The sequence below is a fragment of the Myotis nattereri genome (genome assembly GCF_964212035.1).
Source record: "Myotis nattereri genome assembly, chromosome: 2".
NCBI classification, from domain to species: domain Eukaryota; kingdom Metazoa; phylum Chordata; class Mammalia; order Chiroptera; family Vespertilionidae; genus Myotis; species Myotis nattereri.
This window is the reverse complement of record NC_138076.1, coordinates 95,209,536-95,232,399: the sequence shown is the minus strand read 5'-3', so window position 1 is coordinate 95,232,399 and position 22,864 is coordinate 95,209,536.

Below are 22,864 nucleotides of genomic sequence, written 5' to 3'. Positions count from 1 at the left end.
TATGCAAGAAGTTCATCAGGAGGCTGATGGATCTTGGGGCTTCAGCAGGGCTGAAAATTTGCATATATTATCACCTGCTATTGGAACAGCTGTAGGCATTTCTCCTAACCCCGTGGCCAGCAAACTGCGGCTCTTGAGCCACATGTGGCTCTTTGGCCCCTTGAATGTGGCTCTTCCTAAGCCTTAGGAGTACCCTAATTAAGTTAATAACAATGTACCTACCTATATAGTTTAAGTTTAAAAAATTTGGCTCTCAAAAGAAATTTCAATCGTTGTACTATTGATATTTGGCTCTGTTGACTAATGATAATCTTTTCCTATTTATCAAACCTTACCTGTTTGCATTCTTAAAGGGCCAATGTGTTTCCCAGCCAATAAAAAGCCATGGGTCTGGACATTCAGAGAGTCCACTTCACTAGAAAGTGGAGCCTCCCCTGGATCCCCCATGCCTCCCAAATTTATATTTCATGTCTAGTTTATTTAATTTACATTGCAGCCCTTCTCCAGATTCCTGAACCCTTGCAGCTGCGGATAAGACCCCAGAAATATATGAAGACAAATTTTCCCTTACATTGTTTAAAGTTTGGCTTTATTGTCTTATAGCTTCCAATGGAGCTATTAAACCATCCTTCTGTTTTTTTGTTTTGTTTTTTTGCTTTTTTTCACTTATTCCACAGTAAGGGAAGGAAGAGGATGATAAATCTAAGGGATACACCTGTCCACTTGCACCTGAATACCTGTTGACACCTTATCTATGTATCAGACAGTCTGGGACAGACCCTGATGTATTCCTATCACCTGAAGCTGGCATAGGTCTCACCAAATTTATTTTTTTCCTCACAGCATTGCAGAATGCAGCCAGGGTGGTGTCAGTAGAGCAGAGAGAGTACTTAGGAAGCATTCACTTGATTCATGAACCTAGCCCTCCTATCTAGGATGCTCTTCATGAAGATCCCAAGACTTTATTGATAGGATTTATCAACCACTCTCTAATTCTGAGACACTACTAGTTTGGGTTTGGGGTGACATAGCAACCTATGACAATGTATTATCTAATCAGGAACTCTAGGAGTATTTGTTTTTGCTTTTCTACCATGTAGGTTAATGTTATTCAAACATATGTTCAAACCAAGATTTATTAGTTAATATTGCTATAATGAACTATTACTGGAATAGAATTTATACATTGCTAATATGTTTTCCAATCTTTGCCCCTTTAGTATATGACATTTCTGTCCAATCAATTTCTCGCTTTTAAATCTGAGAATCAACCTTGGTTCTTCCTTCTCGTTTATCTCATATATTTATTTCATTACTAAGTCCTATAGATTTTTCTTTCAAATTATATTTCAAGTCTGTTCAACTTCTTTTATATTCCTCATCACTACAGTAGTTAAACTATATTACTTCTTTAAAAAAAAAAAAAATCCTCACCCAAGGATATGCTTAGAGAGAGGAAGGGAGAGAAGGAGATAGAGACAACAAAGTAAGAGAGAAACATCAATCAACTGCCTTTCATATACACCAGAACCAGGATGGAACCCAAAACCCAGCTATGTGTCCTGACTGGGAATTGGGCCAGTAATTTTTCAGTGCCATGGACTATGCTCCAGCCAACTGAACCATTCAAGCTAGAAAAACTCAATTATTTCTTATTTGGACAACTGCAGTAGCTCTAAATGGTTCCTTTCCCCTGTTTATTAAAAATTGGCTTTATTAAAGTACTAGAGGCCCGGTGAACAAAAATTTGTGCACTCGGGTGGGGGGCGGGGGGCGGAATCCCTCAGCCCGGCCTGTGCCCTCTTGCAGTCTGGGACCCCTCAAGGGATGACTACCTAATGGCTTAGGCTTGCTCCTTGGGGAATCAGGCCTAAGCTGGCAGTCAGACATCCCTCTGGCAGCCCAGGAGCCCTCGGGGGATGTCCACTTGCCAGTGGGAGCAGGCCTAAGCTGCAGTCGGACATCCTTAGTGCTGCTGAGGAGGCGGGAGAGGCTCCCACCACCACCGCTATACTGGCAGCCGTCAGCCTGGCTTGTGGCTGAGCAGAGCAACCCCTGTGGGAGTGCACTGACAACTAGGAGGCAGCTACTGCACTGAACGTCTGCCCCCTGGTGTTCAGTGTGTGTCATAGTGACCAGTCATTCTGCTGTTAGGGTCAATTTGCATATTACCCTTTTATTATATAGGAATGCCTGGCCAGCCTGGGTGAGGGGCTGATGGCTGTTTGCAGGCTGGTCAAGCCCCCCAGTGGGGACCCTCACCCCATGAGGGTGTGGCCAGCCTGGGTGAGTGGCTAATGGCTGTTTGCAGGCTGGCCACAGCCCCTTCATGGTGGGGATCCCCACTGGGGTGCCTGGCAGGCCTGGGTGAGGGGCTTATGGCTGTTTGCAGGCTGGCCACAGCCCCTTCATTTGGGGGTCCCCCGGTGCCTGGCCACCCTGGTGAGGGGCTGGTGGCTGTTTGCAGCCTGGCCACAGCCCCTTCAGTGTGGGGTTCCCCACTGGGGTGCCTGGCCATCCTGGTTGAGGGGCTGAGGGCCATTTGCAGGCTGACCACAGCCCCTTTAGGGTGGGGAGGGTCCTGCTGGGGTGCCTGACCAGCCTGGGTGAGTGGCTGAGGGCCGTTTTCAGGCTGACTGAGCCCCCCAGGTGGGACCCTCACCCCATGAGGGTGTGGCCAGCGTGGGTGAGTGGCTGATGGCTGTTTGTAGGCTCGCCACAGCCCCTTCAGGGTGGGGGTGTCCTGCTGGGGTGCCTGGACAGCCTGGGTGATGGGCTGAGGGTCATTTTCAGGCTGGCTCAGCCCCCCAGCAGGGACCCTCACCTCATGAGAGTGTGGCCAGCCTGGGTTAGGGGCTGATGGCTGTTTGCAGGCTGGCCACAACCCCTAGCCACCCAAGCTCCCAGTGGAGGCTGGCTGGAAGCAGGTATCTGGGACTTGTGTATCTTCTATAATTGAAACTTTGTTGCCTTTAGTGGAGGCCACAGGGGGCTCAGGACTGGCGGGAAGCTTGGCTTCCTCCATCACCCAGGCAACCAAGTCTCCTGCTTGCTCCAGCTCCGTGGCTGCCGGCCACCATCCTGGTTTGGTTAATTTGCATATAGTCGCTCTGATTGGCTGGTGGGTGTGGCTTAAGGCATAGCGAAGGTATGGTCAATTAGCATCTTTGTCTTTTATTAGTGTAGATAATTTATGTACATTAAATGTACTCACCAAAAATGAACAGTTGGATTATTTTTAGCAACTATATGTAGTTGTGCAGTTGCCACCACAATCCAGCTTTTATTTTTATTATGAAAAGAACACTTAACATGAGTTCTACTCTCAACAAATGTTTAGATGTGTAATATATTATTGTTGATTGTAGCTATAATATTATACTGCAGATCTCTAGAGTTCACTCATGTTGCTTGATTGAAACTTTATGGGGGCAGCCTCGCTGGTGTGGCTCAGAGGTTGATTGTTGACCTATGAACCAGGAGGTCATGGTTTGATTCCCAGTCAGGGCACATACCCAAGTTGTGGACTCAATCCCCAGTAGGGGACATACAGGAAGCAGCTAATCAATGATTCTCATCATTGATGTTTCTATCTCTCTCTTCCTCTCCCTTCCTCTCTCTTAAATCAATAAAAAACATATTTTAAAAATGTATGCTACATAAAGTGCACACAAGGTAAATTTTTGAGATATTTAATATGAGTGAAAAGAGGTAATGTTATGCTAATTAACTGGAGTTTTTTTCTTTGTGATTAGCCTAAAAGGAAATTAAAACTCATCTGAATAATCACTTCTCAATGTGGCATTATAAATTTGAGAAATGGCCTTTTCAACACTCTTCATAAATTTTTAAACAAATTCAACCTGTGAATTTTTAAAAACACCTTGAAATCAAGTAGTTTACACTGCAGCACTTGTAACAATAGCTAAGAAATGAATACACCTGAGTCCATCAATAAATTGGACAAAGAATATGTGGTACAAAACATTTTTTGTTTAGATGACTATGAACCTATTTCTATTTAGGACACAAGTTGATTCAGTTGAAAATAATTATTATTTTCTTCTGTAATTTTTCTTAGATTATATTATATGTAATACAGCTAATTGCTTCTGAGAATTTTTATGTGAGAGGATTTCACTTCCTCTCTCAAGTCAATTTGGTACTATAAATAGCCAGGCAATGTTCTTACTTTACACAGTAGTTTGTAAATGTAGCAGCCTTTATTTAAAGGTGAAATGATGAAAGTAAAATTACCACTAAGGATTTAGTAATTCATAGAGATCTAGTTTTCTGCTACATAATCTTTCCCTTAGGAAACATTTAGTAATATGCCCTTTATAATGGCAAATTAAATAGGGGGACATAAAAAATAAAATAACTCTATCTTTATCTAGGGCAAGAGGGTTCACTAAGAAGTGACCACTTTTATTCTACCTGGACTTAGGTAGCTGCATATAGACCAGCACAACAGAAAGGTCAATTTCACAATAATTAAATCAGGAAAGCAAAACCATAATAAACAAGAACTACAATAGAAAAATAAATCAGAGTTTTGATTAAATAATCAAATCAAGAAACGAAAAATTATAGGCTCTATGATAAGAAATTAAAAATTGAACTGCTTTTTGATCCAGCAATCTCACTTCTAGAAATATATTCTAAGAGTCCTGAAACACCAATTTGTACTCATAGCAACATTATTTACAACTAGAGGCCCGGTGCATGAATTTGTGCACGGGTGAGGTCCCTAGGCCTGACCTGCAATCAGGGCTGATCGGGGCCAACTTGCCACCTGCTGTGTGACCTTACCTAAGTCATTCACCCTCTCTCTGCTTGGACTTTCTTATGTGAGTTAGGGATATGTGCCATAAATTATATGGTTATTCCACTGTTTTAAAATTATCTTTTATATGATGATAAAGCTGATCATCAAGCACATTAGGTAAAATCATCTCTTTTGAATGAAGTATGAGAAGAATACAACAGGAAAAAAGAAAAAGGGTATAAAAATATGAGAAGTAGATGCCACTTAATTAAAGAATAGAAAGAAGGGAACAAAAGAGATACAAACCAGTAAAAATTGAATTAAAAAGTCACAACTTTCTGCATCAAAGTTACAAAACCCAAAGGGCAATATGTTCTCTTGCCAAACGCATGGGGATGAGGAAAACTGGCATCATGGAGATAATGGAGCCCATCATCAGATTTATTTGACCCATAAATTTCAGGGACCATCCTTAAATTTGGGCTAATAAGGTAAAAGTGTGGAATGATTCAGAAGGCCTATAAAGAGCTTACTTCCTCAAAACATCTCTTTTGCCCATTTCCTGATACCTGCAACTTATTTGCCTGAAAACAAGACAAGACAGCAACTGACAGTCATGCTCATGATAATGACTCATACAAGGTCTGTTTTTGAGAGCATGTTTTGATAAGGAAAAAGGCATAGTAGAGAAAAAGAAAACATCAAACTTAAGAAAAATATGAGTCTCGTGTGGCAGGGCTGGAGGGAGGAACAGAATGATTCAGTAACCTTCATACTGTTTGGAATGATTTCTAAATTTCTGTTGAAGCTATTAAAGAGTATGAGAATGAGAAAAAAAAGGCATGTTACACTGGAAGAAGAGCTTTCAAACATTGTACAAACTGTTGGTAATTTTAAAGAATAGTAAAATAATTATTTCCATTATTAAGAAAAAAAAATTAAATGCAACAAATAAGCCCACAGCAAGTTCAATTTTTCTTCTGTGCTAGGTATAAATATATATATGATCATTACTGAAATGTTTTCAATTATGCTAGATTGAAGTTATTAATATGAGTTTTCAAGGAGATTATTTCTTCTGTAAGCACAGGAGTTCTACTCTATCCTATATAATAAAGAGGCGATATTCATATTGACTGTCACTCTGCCACAAAGATGGCAGTGCCCACAGCGGAGGCAGGGGTTTCCATAATACAAGATGGCTGCACCCACAGCAGAAGCCAAGTACCTGTAATGAGCCTTAACAAGCAATCAGCAGGGACCTGAGCCTGCGTCCTCCCACCCCCGCTGCCATGGGACTTGACAGGGGACCTCAGGTCATGCCCCTCGCCCTGGCACCAGGCCAGGGGACCTCAGGCCATGCCCCCCAACAAGTGGGGCCTGACAGGGCACTCAAGGTGCTACCCCCCAACTCTAGTGCTGGGCTGGGGGACCTCAGGCTTCTCCTCTTGCCCAGGGCCGGGAGAAGAGGCCATGCCCACAGCTCAGTGAGGCTTGATGGGGAACCTGAGGCTGTGCCCCCTCCCAGCACCAGGCCAGGGGACCTGAGGCTGTGCCCCCCGCCTGGCAGGGTTTGGCAGAGGATCTCAGGCTGCACCCCTGCCCAGCAGGGCTTGACAAGGTAGAACTGGCTGGGTCTGGATCTAGCCCAAAGTGGGGTGGGGGGGGGGCTGGTCTGGATTTTGCATAATATTGAGGCACATGTGAGTGGTTGGGGACTTGACTCTGGGTCCCATGGTGTGCCCCAGACTCTGACAAGAGGGAGATTTTCATATACATTTTACTAATTTTCTTTAATCTCTGACACTTCTATTATAAAGAAAGGGCAAATAGCAATATTAAAATATTTCCTCTAATTAATCCCCTTTTAATGTACACGAATTTTGTGCACTGGGTCACTAATATATATATATATATGCCTAAGCAACTGTTATGACCAAATGACCAGAATGACCGGTCGACCAGTTGCTATGACATGCACTGACCACCAGGGGGCAGATGCTTAATGCAGGAGTTGCCCCCCTGGTGGTCATTTCACTCCCACAGCCAACCTTCCATAGTTGGCCAACCTCCTCCAGTCCCTCCCCGTGGCTGACCAACCTCTCACGGTCACTCCCCCTGGCTGGCCAACATCCCGTGGTCCCTCCCTCCAGCTGGCCAACCTCCTTTGATCCCTACCTCTATTCCTCCCCTCGGCTGGCAGGACCCCATTGGCCCGGCCCCAATTAGGACTGGCAGAGATGACCTGATCAGCCCTGACTGCCAGCCAGGCCTAGGGACCCCACCCATGCACAAATTTCATGCACCAAACCTCTAGTTTAAAAATAAGTTTCAAAGTAGAATAAGAATCTTCCTCTATGAAAAATAGTTTCATTTATAATTATTGTTAGGTTCATGTGTGTTCTTAGCTTTTAGGAGTAACAATCATTCCATTACCAAAAATAAAGATACCTATAAATTTTCTACATTGATAAACTTTTATTTGTTTGTGGGTTGGTTGGTTAGTTGGCTGGTTTGGGCGTGGCTGAAAAGGAAAGAGGTAAAAGTATTGGTAACATGAGGAATGAATTTCCATTATTCATGCTGTTCCTATTTGTTCTCAAAATGGATAGACATTGGACATGGATTTCTCAGGTGTGATGAGTTTCCAGTTCAGGTTCTTTGATTTATGTAATATAGGAAACTTGATGTAGTCAGTGAATGATATGGTCTCATAAAGTCACACTTTCTTTATCCACATTAAGAGCACTATCCTTTACCCTCTGCCCATCAGTAAACACCTCAAGGTACATTCCCAGAAAGAAAATTTTGCTCACCGAAACCACTTGTGGGCAAAGAAAATTTACAGAAACATATTGCTCCTAAATAACTTATAGGGTCATAAAATGAAAACACATGGAAACTACATTTTTATTCACCATTAAGCCATATGAAAGTTGCATTAGTAATATACATAATATAGGATATCAGTTTAACCAGAGGGACTGCTTGGAGGACATTGAAAAAAATTATTTTGGTAACTCCAAACACTTCTTTATACATGCAGTGGATTTTTAAAAATTATTCTACAGATATGCAAATTTCAACTATGTAATTGAATTTTAAGTAATTTTTAATTGCTATAAGTGTTACATGCAATTACATTGAAACATCTGCAGTGCAAGAGCAAGCTGCAGTTCACAGGTTATGACATATAAGCATATGGAGGATGCTCTAATTATGGGGTTATGATAGTCAAATTCAAAAGAACATTTTATACCTGGATTGGATAATGGACTGATTATATTTAGAGCATATTCACTTCTCACAATCATCTGGTAGGAAAGATAGCAATGTTTAAAAATCATCTCCTCCCCTGGACAGTACTGTGGTAGGAAGACTTTATTAGCAGAAAAAAAAAAAGACTAACCTATCCAGGATCTAGATCTATAATGCTAATCAAAGTTCTGAAAAGCCAGATCTATTTTGTCCTGCTACAGGATCTGAGATCTTTTCTAGAATACAAGTTGTTACTTTCCATTTGTGGAGGTGATTTGGGGTAAATGAGTAGCAGGAATGTGTCCTTTGTATAAATGTCAGACCTACTCCATCATAAAAGCCACATTCAAACCCTCCCTTTCCCAGTTTCAGCTGGTTACCAATTCAGGGTTTTTTTTTCTCACCACTGCCAGGTGAGGGGAGGCAGGTAATTCTAAAGTTTTTTTTTAAAGGAAAGATTCTAAATTTAACAAACACTATAGAAGACTGGCATTAGAGATCTCATATTATAGATGATGAAATTTAAAATGCCCAACCTTACTAATCATCAGAGAGATGCAAATTAAAACAACAATGAGGTACAAATTCACACTAGTTAAAATGGCTATCATCAATAAATCAACAAAAAACAAGTGCTGTTGAGGATGTGGTAGAAAAGGAACCCTAGTACACTGCTGGTGGGAATGCAGACTACTGGTGCAGCCACTGTAGAAAACAGTATGGAGTTTTCTCAAAAAATTAAAAATGGAACTTCCATTGGACCCAGTGATCCCATTTCTAAGAATATATCCTAAAATGCCCCAAACAACAATCAGAAAGAATATGTGCACCCCTATGTTCATAGCAGCATTATTTACAATAGTTATAACCTGAATACAGCCCACGTGCCCATCAGTAGATAAGTGGATAAAAAGGCTGTGCTCCATCTACACCATGGAGTACTATCTATATATATAAAGAGCCAGTGGCTGTCACATCTGAAACAACCAAACGGATGACTGAACAGGCTGAGTGGGGTGACAAGGCCGGCAGGGGTGTTAGTGAAGGATGACCAAACAATTGAACAGCAGGCTGTGTGGGGCAACCAGGCTAGTGGGGGGGGCAGTTGGGGGTGACCAGGCCAGCAGGGGGGCCAGTGAGGGGCAACCAGGCCAGCAGAGGGGGACAGTTGGGGGCAACCAGGCCAGCAGGGGAGGGAGTTGGGGGCAACCAGGCTGGCGGGGGGGGGGGCAGTTAGGGGCAATCAGGTAGGCAGGCAGAGGTGGTTAGGGGTGATCAGGCTGGCAGGGGGCCAGTTAGGGGTGATCAGACAGGCAGGCAGGAGAGCAGTTAGGAGCCAGTAGTCCTGGATTATGAGAGGGATATCTGACTGCTGCTTTAGGCCTGATCCCCAGGATCTGGCCTAAACCGGCAGTCGGATATCCCCTGAAGGGTCCTGGATTGGAGAGGGTGCAGGCTGGGCTGAGGGGATCCCCCTGAGCACAAATTTTGTGCACCGAGCCTCTAGTGCAGCTTAAAAAAAGTTGGATCTTTTACCCTTAGAGATAGCATGGAGGGACCTGGAGAGTATCATGTTAAGCGAAATAAGCCAGTCAGAGAAGGACAATCTACATGTGGAATCTACTGAACAAAATAAACTGACAAACAAAATAGATCCAAAGACATGGAACCATGAAACAGACTGACAATTCTTAGAGGGAAGGAGTGAGGGCAGGAAGAGATTAACCAAAGAATTTATATGCACATATGCATAACTCATGGACACAGACAAGAGTGCAGTAAAGGCCTGGAAAGAAAGCAGGAATGGGGAGGAGGGGAGTCAATGGAGGAAAAGAAAGGGATATCTGTAATACTTTTCGCAATAAAGATAAATTAAAAACAATAAAATGAGTAAAGGTCACCATACTATTATCTGTGTCTATAAGTTTGTTGTGTTTTTTTTTTTTTTTGGTTTGTTTTTGCTTAATCCCTTCACCTTTCTCACACAGACTCCCAATCCCCATCCTCTCTGACAACTGTCAGTCTGTTCTCTCTATCTACAAGTCTGTTTCTATTTTGTTGTTTATTTTGTGCTTTAGATTCCACATAAAAGTAAAAACATATGATACTTGTCTTTATTGAAGTGGCTTATTTTACTTTTCATAATACTTAGAAGCTGTTGTAAATGGTAAGATTGTGTAAATGTACCAGAGGAAAAGGGGAATAGGAGAAGGTAGAAGAGGATAAAAGGGAGATAAATGGTGATGGAAGGAGACTTGACTTTGGGTGGTGAACACACAATACAATATACAATATTACAAATACAATGTACAAATACAATGATGTATTGTAAAATTGTACACCTGAAACATAATTTTATTAACCAGTGTCACCCCAATAAATTCAAAACATTTTTTAAAAGAATGAAGGAAATAAAAGATGTTTTCAAATCAACCAAAACTAAAATAGTTCACCATCAGGCAAAATAAAATGATGGTTGTATAGGCAGACTTGTCGGACACTGCGTCTTAGGGCCAGGCTGGAAATACAACTAAATTGGAGAACATTCACCTGGAATTTCCAACTGTGGTCCAGCTGAGGAAGTGACATAACATGGAAGAACAGAGGGCTCCTGGAGACCAGTAGGAGGGGCAAGATCATGAGAGGTCGTGGCCTGAGCACACACACACCCATAGTGGTGGTGGCTTTGGCTACTGACCAAAAGTGCCTGCGGTGGCTCAACCTGCAGCAGCACGACCAACAGCACCTGTATAATCCAAGCAGCTATGAAAGGTGTCAGACTGCTGGAGGCAGCGGAGTCTAGACCTTGCAAACCAGAGCCTATGGGGGAGAGAGCCATAGTTTTGATTGCCTTTTTTTTTTAATTTGTGAACCCAGTGCACAGTTTTCATTTACAACTACACACCTGAGGCATTGGTGCAGAGAGGGAGGTGGGAACTTGAGGTACCTGAAGATAGGTGGGGGTGGGAAGCAGGACAGGGAAACTTGGAAAAGCAGTAGCCAGGATTTCTGCATTGGGTCATTCCTATACTTGCAAACTGAAACAGCCATTTTCCCTGGGAGGAGCTATCTGGGGGATTTTGAAGGGGGCGGGGGCGCCGCTCTAGGTGATAAAGCCTGCCACACCCTGCATTTTGAGCTTTAATGAGGAGACAAAGGCAGAGACCAACCTTACAGGTCTGAATAGTCTCAAGGAGCCCTCAGTGACAGATTGGAGGAGGGGCCATCTGCCCCACTATTCTAGAAACCAGACTGATAAAAATTCCAGAGTCCCAGCTGACTCCATTGGTCTCCATACAAGGATCTCCGTCCAGCCAAGGTCAGAGTAATATTTTGGCCACTTGAAGGAGGGGTAGCTTGAGGGATAAGAAAAACACCTATCATATTCCCTGAAAGTGCAACAACACCAACCCCACCTAAAGACCTATTAGAAACAAACTCTTGAGTGATTAAGATTGACAAATGGCAGACAGGCAAATAGAGCAGATTGGCCCCTCCTACTTGAAGCCAAGGCCTGTGGAGACAGACACAAGCAGTGGACTGATGGATTCTTTGGAGCTTCAAGCACAGTGCTAAAAGCCAAAAGACATTGCCTGACAGTTGCTAGCACCTAAATACCTAACAGAAAGCCAAGAAATGGAAAACAGAAGAGAAGAGTGGGGTCTTAAGCCAGCTCCCACAGGGCACTAAAACTTGGCTGAAGCGAATGACACTTCACTTCATTTTTTTTATTTATTATTTTTTTATTTTTTATTTTTTATACCTTTTTCTTCCTCTCTTCTCTTTTAACCTCCTATTTTTCTTCTTCTTTCTCCTTTTTAGTTTTCTCTTTCCTTTGTTTTTCCCATTTTTAAAAAATTGATCTTCCTTATCTATCTACTTCATTGGTTTGCTATTATACTAGTCTCTGTTGTTTTGTTCATATATCTATTTTGCTCTTCCCTGCTTCTACTCAATTTCCCTTTCTCTCTTTTTTTTCACAACTCAATTATTTTTTTCTCTTTCCTCTTTCCTTTTCTTCTCCTAATTTCTTAACTTGTTTCACTTACTAAATTTAAGACTATTTGCTCTCTCCTATACTCTCCTTTTCATTTTTTTGTCTTCTAATTTCTTTTCTCCAACCTTTATTCTAAACCCTAGGTCCTGCCCCTATGCCTCTACTTCTTTAATGTAATTTTATTTATTTAAGCTCTGCATCCACAGATTCTGCCTCCCCCTTTTCTGGGTGTTTTTTGTTTGTGCTTCTTTTGTTGTGTTTTCTCCCCATATCTTTTATTTTTATCTATTATTCTTGCTCTCTTTTCTCTTTCCTAATTCTCTTTCCTCTAGTGGTCACTTTTGTTGGGGTTATAGAGGTCTTATGTACATTTGTGTTCTGTTCCTTCTATGTTGTGTCTTGTCTTATTATATTTTGTGCTCTTTGGTCAGAACCTCTACAATTGCTAGCACAATGTGATAGGAAGCTAGCCACATAATCAGACACACTGAGAGGAGACTTCATCCATGAATGGGACAATAACATTTAAGACCCAACTACATCAGGAGAACTCAAATATCTCAAGCAGGGGGGCTCCCAAGAACACACAGCCCAGGAGACTGGAGAGACTGCAGCACTAGGTCCCAAAAAACATCTACTATATTAGACAAACCCCCCAAATCTGAGTGACATAGGAGTTTGATCTAATACATAGAAACAAATACAAAAGAACAACAAAAATGGGAGACAAAGAAATAACCCCCAAATGAAAGAAAAGGAGAAATCACCAGAAAAGGAGCTAAAGGAAATGGTGGCAAGCAAATTGTCAGAGAAATAATTCAGAGAATGGTTATAAGGATGCTCAAATGTCTGGATAGAAAATAAACACAACTCAATGAGAATTATAAGGACCTGAATGAGAAACACACCAACATGAGTAAGAATCAAGAGGAAATAAAGAATGACATAGCTGCAATAAAGAATACAGGGGAAACTTTCAACAGTAGACTAGGAGAAGCTGAAGACCAAATCAGAGAGTTAGAGTAAAAGGTGTAAAAAACATCCAAGCAGCACTGGGGAAAAAAATTAAAAAAGCAGGAGGAGAGTCTAAGGGAGCTTTGGGACAACTTGAAACAAAGTGAAGTTCACATAATATGGGTGCCAGAAGGAGAGGAAGCTGAGAAAGGAATAGAAGACATGTTTGAAGAAATAATAACAGAAAACTTCCCTGACTTTGGGAAGAAAAAAGTCACACAAGTCCAAGAAGCACAGAAAGTCCCAAACAAGAGGAACCCCACAAGGCTTATACCAAGACACAACATAATTAAATTGACAAATGTAAATGACAAAGAAAGAATCATAAAAGCTGTGAGAGATAGACAGAAAGTTACCTTCAGTGATCTCCCATTAAACTATCAACTGATTTCTCAACAGAAACACAACGGCCCAGAAGGAAATGACATAAAGTATACAAAGTGATAAAAGCAAGGTGCTGAATCCAAGAAAGGATTCTACACTATCCAGAAAGGCTATCGTTCAAAATTGAAGGTGAAATCGGGAGCTTCAAAGACAATAAAAGGCTAAGGGAGTTCATTACCACCGAACCAACAATGCAAGAAATGTGAAAGGGACAGTTGTATAAAGAAGAAATAGAAAGGGAGTAAAAAATGGCAACAAACAAGTACCTATCAATAATAAACTTAAATGGAACTGAGCAAATGCTTCAATCAAAAGACATAAGGTAGCTGAATGGATAAGAAAACATGACCCATATGTATGCTGACTACAAGAGATCCACCACAGAACAACGACTCACACAGACTGAAAGTGAAGGGATGGAAAAATATCTTTCAGGCAAATGGAAATGAAAAAGAACTCGGGTAGCAATATTTATATCTGACAAAATAAACCTCAAATTGAAGGGCATAACAAGAAATAAGGAAGGCCACCTCATAATACTAAAAGAGATCGATACATCAAGAGGCTATAACTCTGGTAAACATATATGCACCCAGTAAAGGAGCACCTAAATATATAAAAAATTTGTAGAGAATATCAAGGGAGAGATCAAAAGCAATACAATCATAGTAGGGGACTTTAATATCACTGGATAAATGTTCTAGATAAAAAATCAACAAGGAAACAGCAATTCTAAGTGACACTCTAGAACAGATGGAACTAATTGACATTTTCAGAACATTCAACCCCAAAACTACAGAATATACATTCTTCTCAAGTGCACATGTGATATTTTCAAAAATAGACCACATGTTAGGACACAAACTAAGTCTCTACAAATTCAAGAAGATTGAAATCATATCAAACATCTTCTCAGGCCACAATGGCATAAAATTAGAAATCATTTATAATAAAAATGCTCAAATCCGATCAAATAAATAGCATACTATTAAACATGGGTTACCAAACAGATCAAAGAAAAAAAAATAAACCATCCTGGAAACAAATGAAAATGAACACACTACAATCCAAAATCTTGGGACACAGTGAAAGCAGTCCTGAGAGGGAAGTTCATAACACTTCTTGTGCTTACCTCAAGAAACAAGAAAAACTGGTAAGAATTTACCTAACGCTACAACTTAAAGAATTAGAAAGATAACAAGAAAACCCAGAGTAAGTAGAAGGAAGGGAATAATAAAGTCAAGAGCCGAAATAAATGACATAGAGACTAGAAAAACAATACAAGAGATGAATAAAACCAAGAACTGGTTCTCTGAAGGGATAAACAAGATTGATGAACCTCTAGGGAGACTCACTAGGAAACAAAGAGAGAGGACCCAAATAAACAAAATTAGAAAATAAAGAGGTAAAGTAACAACTGACCCCACAGAAATATAAAGGATCATGAAAAAAATACTGTGAATGACTTCATCCCAACAAATGGAACAACATGGATGAAATGGAAATATCCCTAGAAAAATAAAACCTTCCAAAACTCAATCAGGAGAATCAGAAAACCTGAATAGGCCAATAACTACTGATGGAATTGAAGCAGTAGCAAAAAAAGAAAACACACACACACACACACACACACACACACACACACTTCCAGCAAACAAACACCCTGGTCCAGAGGGATTCACAGGGGAGTTTTACCAAATATTAAAAAAAGAACTAACACCTATCCTCCTCAAACTATTCCAAAAAATTTAAGAGGAAGGAACATGTACAAACTGTTTCTATGAGGCTAGCTGTACCCTAATTCTAAAACCAGATAAAGACACAACTAAGCAATAGAACTACAGGGCAATATCACTGATGAACATAGACCCTAAAATCCTCAACAAAATTTTAGCAAATCTGATCCAGCAATACATTAAAAAGACCGTGACCAAGTGTGACTTATCCCAGGGATGCAAGGCTGGTACAATATTCACAAATAAATAAATATGAAACAGCACACAAACAGATTACAAGACAAAAATTACAAGATCATATCAATTGATTCAGAAAAAGCATTCAATAAAATCCCACATTTTTTTGATAAAAGCCCTTAGCAAAATGCTAATAGAGGGATCATACCTCAACATAATAAAAGCCACATATGATAAACCTACAGCCAACATCATACTCAATGGGCAAAAACTAAACTCATTTCCCCTAAGAACAGTTACAAGACAAGGATGCCCTCTTTCACCACTTCTGTTTGACATAGTACTGGAAGTCCTGGCCAAAGCAATCAGACAAGAAGCATAAATAAAAGGCATCCAAATTGGAAATGAGGAAGTAAAACTCATTATTCACAGATGAGATAAAACTGTACATAAAAAATTCTAAAGACTACATAAAAAATACTAGATCTAATAAATGAATTGGCAATGTAGCAGGGTACAAAATTAACATCCAAAAATCCATAGCATTTTTGTACACCAATAGTGAACTCTCAGAAAGAGAAACTAAACAACAACAACAACAACAATCTGTTTTATCATTGCAACTAAAGAATTAAGAAATTTAGGAATAACCTTAGCCAAAAGGATAAAAGACCTGTACTCCAAAAACTACAGGATATTGAAAAAAGAAAGAGGAAGATATAAACAAGTGGAAGAATATACCGTGTTCATGGGTTGGTAGAATTAACATCATTAAAATGTCCATACTGCCTAAAGCAATCTATAGATTCAATGCAACCCCTGTTAAAATACCAACAGCATATTTCAGAGATCTAGGACAAACACTCCAAAAATTTATATGGAACCAAAAAAGACCCCGAAAAGCCACAGCAATCTTGAGAAAGAAGAATAAAGTTGGAGGAATCACAATACCATATTTCAAGTTATACTACAAAGCCACCATAATCAAAACAGCCTGGTACTGGTTCAAGAATAAGCATATAGATCAATAGAATGGAACAGAAATCAGAAATCAACCCAACCACTATGCTCAATTAATATTTGACAAACAAATCAAGAGCATACATTGGAGCAGAGACAGTCTCTTCAATAAATGGTGTTGGCAAAATTTGACAGGTACATGCAAAAAAATGAATCTAGACTGTAAACTTAAACCATACACAGAATAAACTCAAAGTGGATAAAAGACAAATATAAGACATGAAAACTATAGGCACCAAAATCTGACATCTTTTGTAGCAATATGTTGACTGATACATTTCCTACACAATGGAAACTAAGAAGAAAATGACAAATGGGACTACATTAAAGTAAAAAGTTTCGGTACTGTAAAAGAAACCATCAACAAAATAATGAGAGTGCCCACTACACGGGAGAACATATTTGCCAACGATACATCCAATAAGGTTTTAATCTCCAAAATATATAGGGAACTCATACAATATAACAAAAGAAAGACAAGCAATCCAATTAAAAAATTGGCAAAGGATCTAAGTAGACACTTCTCCAAAGTGGACATACAGAAGGCCAAGAGACATGAAAAAATGTTCAAAGTCACTAATCATCCGAGAGATGCATATCAAAATGACAATGAGGTACCACCTCACACATGTCAGAATGGCTATCATCAACAAATGACAAGTGTTGGTGAGGTTTTGGAGAAAAGGGAACCTTAGTATACTGCTAGTGGGAATGCAAACTGGTGTAGCCATTATGAAAAACAGTATGGAGTTTCCTCAAAAAATTGAAAATGGAACTCCCATTTGACCCAGTGATCCCACTTCTAGGAATATATCCTAAGGAACTTGAAACACTCATTAGAAAGAATACATGCACCCCTATGTTCATAGTAGCACAATTTACAATAGTTAAGATCTGGAAACAGCCTTACTGCCCATCAGCAACTGAATGGATAAAAACTGTGGTACATTTACAGAATGGAATACTATGTGACAATAAAAAAGAAAGAACTCTCACCCTAGCTGGTTTGGCTCAGTGGATAGAGCGTCAGCCTGTAGACTGAAGGATCCTGGGTTCGATTCTGATCAAGGGCACATGCTGGGATTGCAGGCTCAATCCCCAGTAAGGGGCATGCAGGAGGCAGCCGATCAATGATACTCTCTCATGACTGATGTTTCTATCTCTCTCTCCCTTTCCCTTCCTCTCTGAAATCAATAAAAAATATATATTTTTTAAAAATATAAAGAACTCTTACCATTTGCAATAGCATGAATGGACCTGGAGAGTATTATACTAAGTGAAGCAAGTCAGTCTGTGAAAGATAAGTATCACATGATCTCACTCATATGTGGAATTTAATGAATCAAGTAAACTGAAGATCAAAAATAGACCCAGAAACATAGAAGCATGAACAGACTGTTGAACCTCAGAGGGAAGGCATGGGAAGTTGGTGGGAAGAGATTAACCAGTGAACTTGTATGCATATATGCATAACCAGTGGACACAGGCAATGAGGTGGTGCAGGTATGGGAGGAGGGGTGTCAGGAGTGGGCTGAAAGAGACTAATGGGGGGAAAAGGACGACCTATGTAATACTTTCAACAATAAAGATTAAAAAATAACAGATGGCACTAAGTAATATAAAATACTTAATCACACAAAAAAATAAAAATGAGTAAACTTTAAGTAATTTTGCCCGTGGTAGAACAAACTATCAGCAAACTACCAGTGTGTTCATAAACGTACATGCTCCTTACTTTTCATTGTCTTCCCCTTTTATTTGCCCAAACAACCTGTCTATTTAGCTATGGTTGTATGTCACCCACTTTGCTCAAGCTAATTTCTTCCTGCCTCCTATCCCACCCATCACCATCTATTAAATTATCCTCTGATATCCCTTTTTCCTTTAAAACTTAACTCCAGTGTCACCAGCTCCCTCCAGAGGGTGTTCTCAACTATCATGTATTAAATCTATGCAGCCTCAGTGAACATAATGTGTATGATGTACAATAGTCTTGCCTTGAGTGGTTTTCTGTTGTTCTCTCTTCCTTTGGGGTGGGTATGTGTTTAAGTTTTCCTATCAGTGCCTATGGCTTCTTCCTTCATAATCCTCTTTGTTTCTGTCTCTTGGACCCTGCTTTGAAATCTTTGACAAAATGTGAGACAAAGCTCTTCCAGTCATTGAAACTATATCAGCAGGAGAGAGGGAGCAGACACATCCATAATAATAAAAGGGTAATATGTTAATTAGACCAGATGTCTTCCAGATGTCCTTTCTGACAAAGCCGGGCTGGGCAAAGCTGCCTGCCTGCAATCCCAGGTGATAGCACCTGTGGCCCAGGAAGGGGAGAAAAGTCGCCCACCATGCAGTCCTGGGCACCTGTGGCTGCGGCCCAAATGAAGCTGTCCCTGTGGCTGTGGCTGACCTGAGCGAAGCTGGCCTGGGTCCTGGGTGCCTGCAGCCTTCCAGAGGGAGGGAAGCCTGGGTCCTGGGTGCCTGTGGCCAGCCAGAAGAGGGAATCCTGGCTCCTGGGTATGAGGCCAAGACAGAGGTGGTTAAGGGCAATCAGGCAAGCAGGGGAGTGCTTAGGGGTGATCAGACAGGCAGAGGTGGTTAGGGGTGATCAGGCAGGCAGGCAGAGGGGTTAGGGATGATCAGGCAGGCAGGCAGGTGAGCAGTTAGGAGCCAGTCGTCCTGGATTGCGATCTCTGTGGAATCAGGCCTAAACCGGCAGTTGGACATCCCCCAAGGGATCCCAGATCGGAGAGGGTGCAGGCTGGGCTGAGGGACCCCTGTCCCATGCACAAATTCTGTGCACTGGGCCTCTAGTTAAACAATAAAGATTAAGTCTTCCCAGTGCTGACTCTAAATGAATCAATGATAGATGTTTGGAGAAGAAATAAAATAGAGTAGATTAGGCTCCTTCATGTTAATCGGCCTGTAATGATTAGTCAGCAAAGTGGAACTCTTTTTTATTTTTTCAATTAAAATAGACATTCACTGTTTTTGTATTAGTTTCAGGTGTACAACATAATGGTTACATATTGATATTATTTATAAAGAGATATCTCAATATATCAAGTAGCTACATTGCAACATGCATAGTTATTACAATATTATTGGCTTATTCCCTATGCTGTACTTTACATCCCTGTGACTTTTTATAACTACCAATCTTTTCCATCTTTTTTATCCAGCCCACCAATATGGCAACCTTAAGGTTGTTCTCTGTATCTATGTGTCTATTTCACTTGTTAATTTATATTTTTCTTTAAATTCCACACATAAGTGAAATCATATGTATTTTTATTTTTATATGACTTATTTCACTTAGTATAATACACTCTGGGTCCATCCATATTCTCATGAATGGTAAGAATTCATCCTTTTTAGGCCGAGTAGTATCCCATTTCATATACTAGTATACCACTACTTTCAGGTCCAGTTGTTATTGATTGGCCGGTGGGTTTCTTCCATATCTTGGCTATTGCAAATAATGCTGTAATGAACATAGGGGTGCATATATCTTTTCAAATTAGTGTTTTTGATTTCTTCAGATAAATACCCAGAAGTTAAATTCCTGAGTCATAAGGAAGTCCTATTTTTAATTTTTTGAGGAACCTATTTTAGAAGATAGCTGCATTAATTTGCAATCCCACCAACAATATATGAGAGTTCCCCTTTCTCTACATTCTCCCAACACTTGTTGATGATTTATTGATAATAGTCATTCTGACAAGTGTGAGGGGATATCTCATTGTGGTTTTCATTTGCATTTTTTTCTGATAATTAGTGACATTGATTATCTTTTCATATGTCTAATGATCATTTGTATGTCCTTCTAAAAGAAATGTATGTTCTGCCCTAGCCAGTTTGGCTCAGTAGATAGAGCATTGGGCTGTGGGCCAAAGGGTCCCAGGTCAATTCCTGTCAACGGCACCTACCTCTGTTGCAGGTTCCTCCCTGGCCCAGGCTCATGCAGGAGGCAATCAATGGATGTGCTTCTCTCACATCGATGTTTCTCTCTGTCTTTCCCTCTCTCTTCCACTCTATCTAAAAATCAATGGAAAAATATCCTCAGGTGAGGACTAAAACACAAAATAAATAAATGTCTGTTCTGGTCCTCTGCATATGTTTTAATTGTATGCTTTGTTCATTTGTTTGTTTTTGGTGTTATGTTGTGTGAATTATTTATAAATTTTGTATATAAAACCCTTATCAAAGTATCAACTATTTTCTCCCAATCAATAGGTTGTAATTTGGTTTTGTTGACGATCACCTTTGCTGTGAAAAAAATGTTTTTTAAAAATAAACTTATTGGAGTGATATTGGTTAATAGGCTCATATAGGTTCCAGGTTACACAAGATTTGTATATTGCACTGTGTGTTCACCACACAAAGTCAGATCACACCTTACTCTCTGACCCCCTTTTTAATTTGATGTTGTCTCATTTGAATATCTGTTAATTTTCATTTTATCACTTCCAACCTGGTGAACTGGTACTGAACAAGACGTGGAAGGAGGACAAACTCCAACCCAATTGGGAAGGACCCTATCAAATGCTCCTGACTGTGGGGAAGCACAGGACTTGGTTGGAAACTCTGTAAGGAGGAATCTCCGAAAGGTCAGGGGCCTCTAGGGGGACCTTGACAAAGGCAGCAGACCCTGCCTTGACTTTTCCAAACATGTCTGAGCCCTTGGGTGTTTTACTGGAATCTTTATTTTTAGTCTTTAGATGTCTTTGCTTAAAAGACACTGCAGATGCATTTGTCTTCTCAAGGACACTTATCCTGCTTATAGTATCTAATAGTTAATTTTAGTTCAAGCTGTTGTTACAATAAAAACCTAAGGGGGCAGGTGAATGGGACCATTTGGTTTCTCTAGCCAAGCAGTCCCTTAGTCCTCTCTTTCACAGAAACGTGTGTCAGAGTGATCACTCCTCCATCACTCAGGGTCTGCTGGTGAGCCCCGGCACCTGACTACTGAGACTGCCATACAAACAGCTGAGAAAGGGTGGACTTATTACATTCAAGTTGAAGGACTAGTAAAAGAGAAAGGGGAGGGAGCTCCATGGGAAGTATTGGATTCACCCTGATAAACCTTTCTGAATAGATTTGAAATGGAGAGCCTAGTGTCCATAAAACATGTTGAGCTGGAAACTGCTCTGGGTTGGATGGATAATGATACTGAATGTAAGCTCTCATATTTTGGTTTCTTGGGGCAATATATGCATATAATGCTGATTATGAGCATCCAATCAAGCTTGTGATTAATTTAACCAAGACCCCTTCCCCTCAGACTATTAAATTTGATGCCTGTCAGGTTTTACCTTGTGGGAATCTGTAAAACCAGAGAAGACCTTTGTCCAGAACCAGAAATAGGCTATAAAGGCCTTTCCCCTTGTCCCAGTTGTAATCAAGAATGGTGGAACACTCAGTGTCAGGGTTGGATGGCAAACACGCTGCAGGTTAATTCCAAACCAGCACTCTTAAAACCTAAGCTACATTTATCTAAAGTATCCCACCTGAAAACTGTAAGAATTTGGAGTAACCCTATACTCATAACTGTTACTGATAAAGTGGCCCTGGACCAAGAACCCAGGATAACAACAAGATTATGTGGACTAGGGGCAGATGTCTCAGGGAGGGATCCCTTAGGAAGATTAGCCCTCCAATTAATTGAGAAAAAGACTTTAGCTCTATTGCCAGATAGGGTGACTCAGGAACCAAGTCAGGAACTAGCACCTCATAGACCAGAAAATGATCCTAAGAGAATAAAGATAATTGAAATCAAAGACTTAAGGAAGAATCTAGAAATAGAAACTGAGTATGGAGATACTAATGCCTGGGTTGAATGCGTCGAATTTATGCTACGGGCTCTTAATAAGAGCGATTGCTTCGCATGCCCTTCTGGACGGCCAGACATACAGGTGGTTTTACTTCCCCTCAGATGGAATACTGATCCAGGAGGAATGTATTACATGCTGTCCCTATACCAAGATAAGGATGCATGGGGAAATGAGACCTGTAGAAGTCTGTCTTTGCTCTTTCCCTCTTTGTGAAGATCAGATCCTAGGGCAGTACCCTCTTTCTCTATAGGGAACGTGGACTATTCCTCTTGCCTCTCTAGGCAGGGGGCAGAATTCACTAGACCAGTAGGAGAAGAGACAACTTGCACCAATGTCTTAAATGTTACTGACGGGTCAAACGCTGGTAATTACTCAGCTCTCCACATACCTCAGGCAGACGTCTGGTGGTATTGTGGGAAAGGGAACCTCCATAACACACTACCATCCAACTAGACTAGGGCCTGTGCCTTAGTGCATTTGGCTGAACCATTCACCCTGGTGTTCCACTGAGAATCCAGACAGAACAGTCATAGGGCACAAAGAGCAGTGGCAGGACTTTTTGACTCCAATATTTATATTGATTCAATAGGAGTCCTGAGGGGTGTCCCTAGTGAATTTATGGCCCAGAATCAAGTAGCTGTTGGATTTGAGTCTTTATTCTTCTAGTGGTCCACTATTAGTA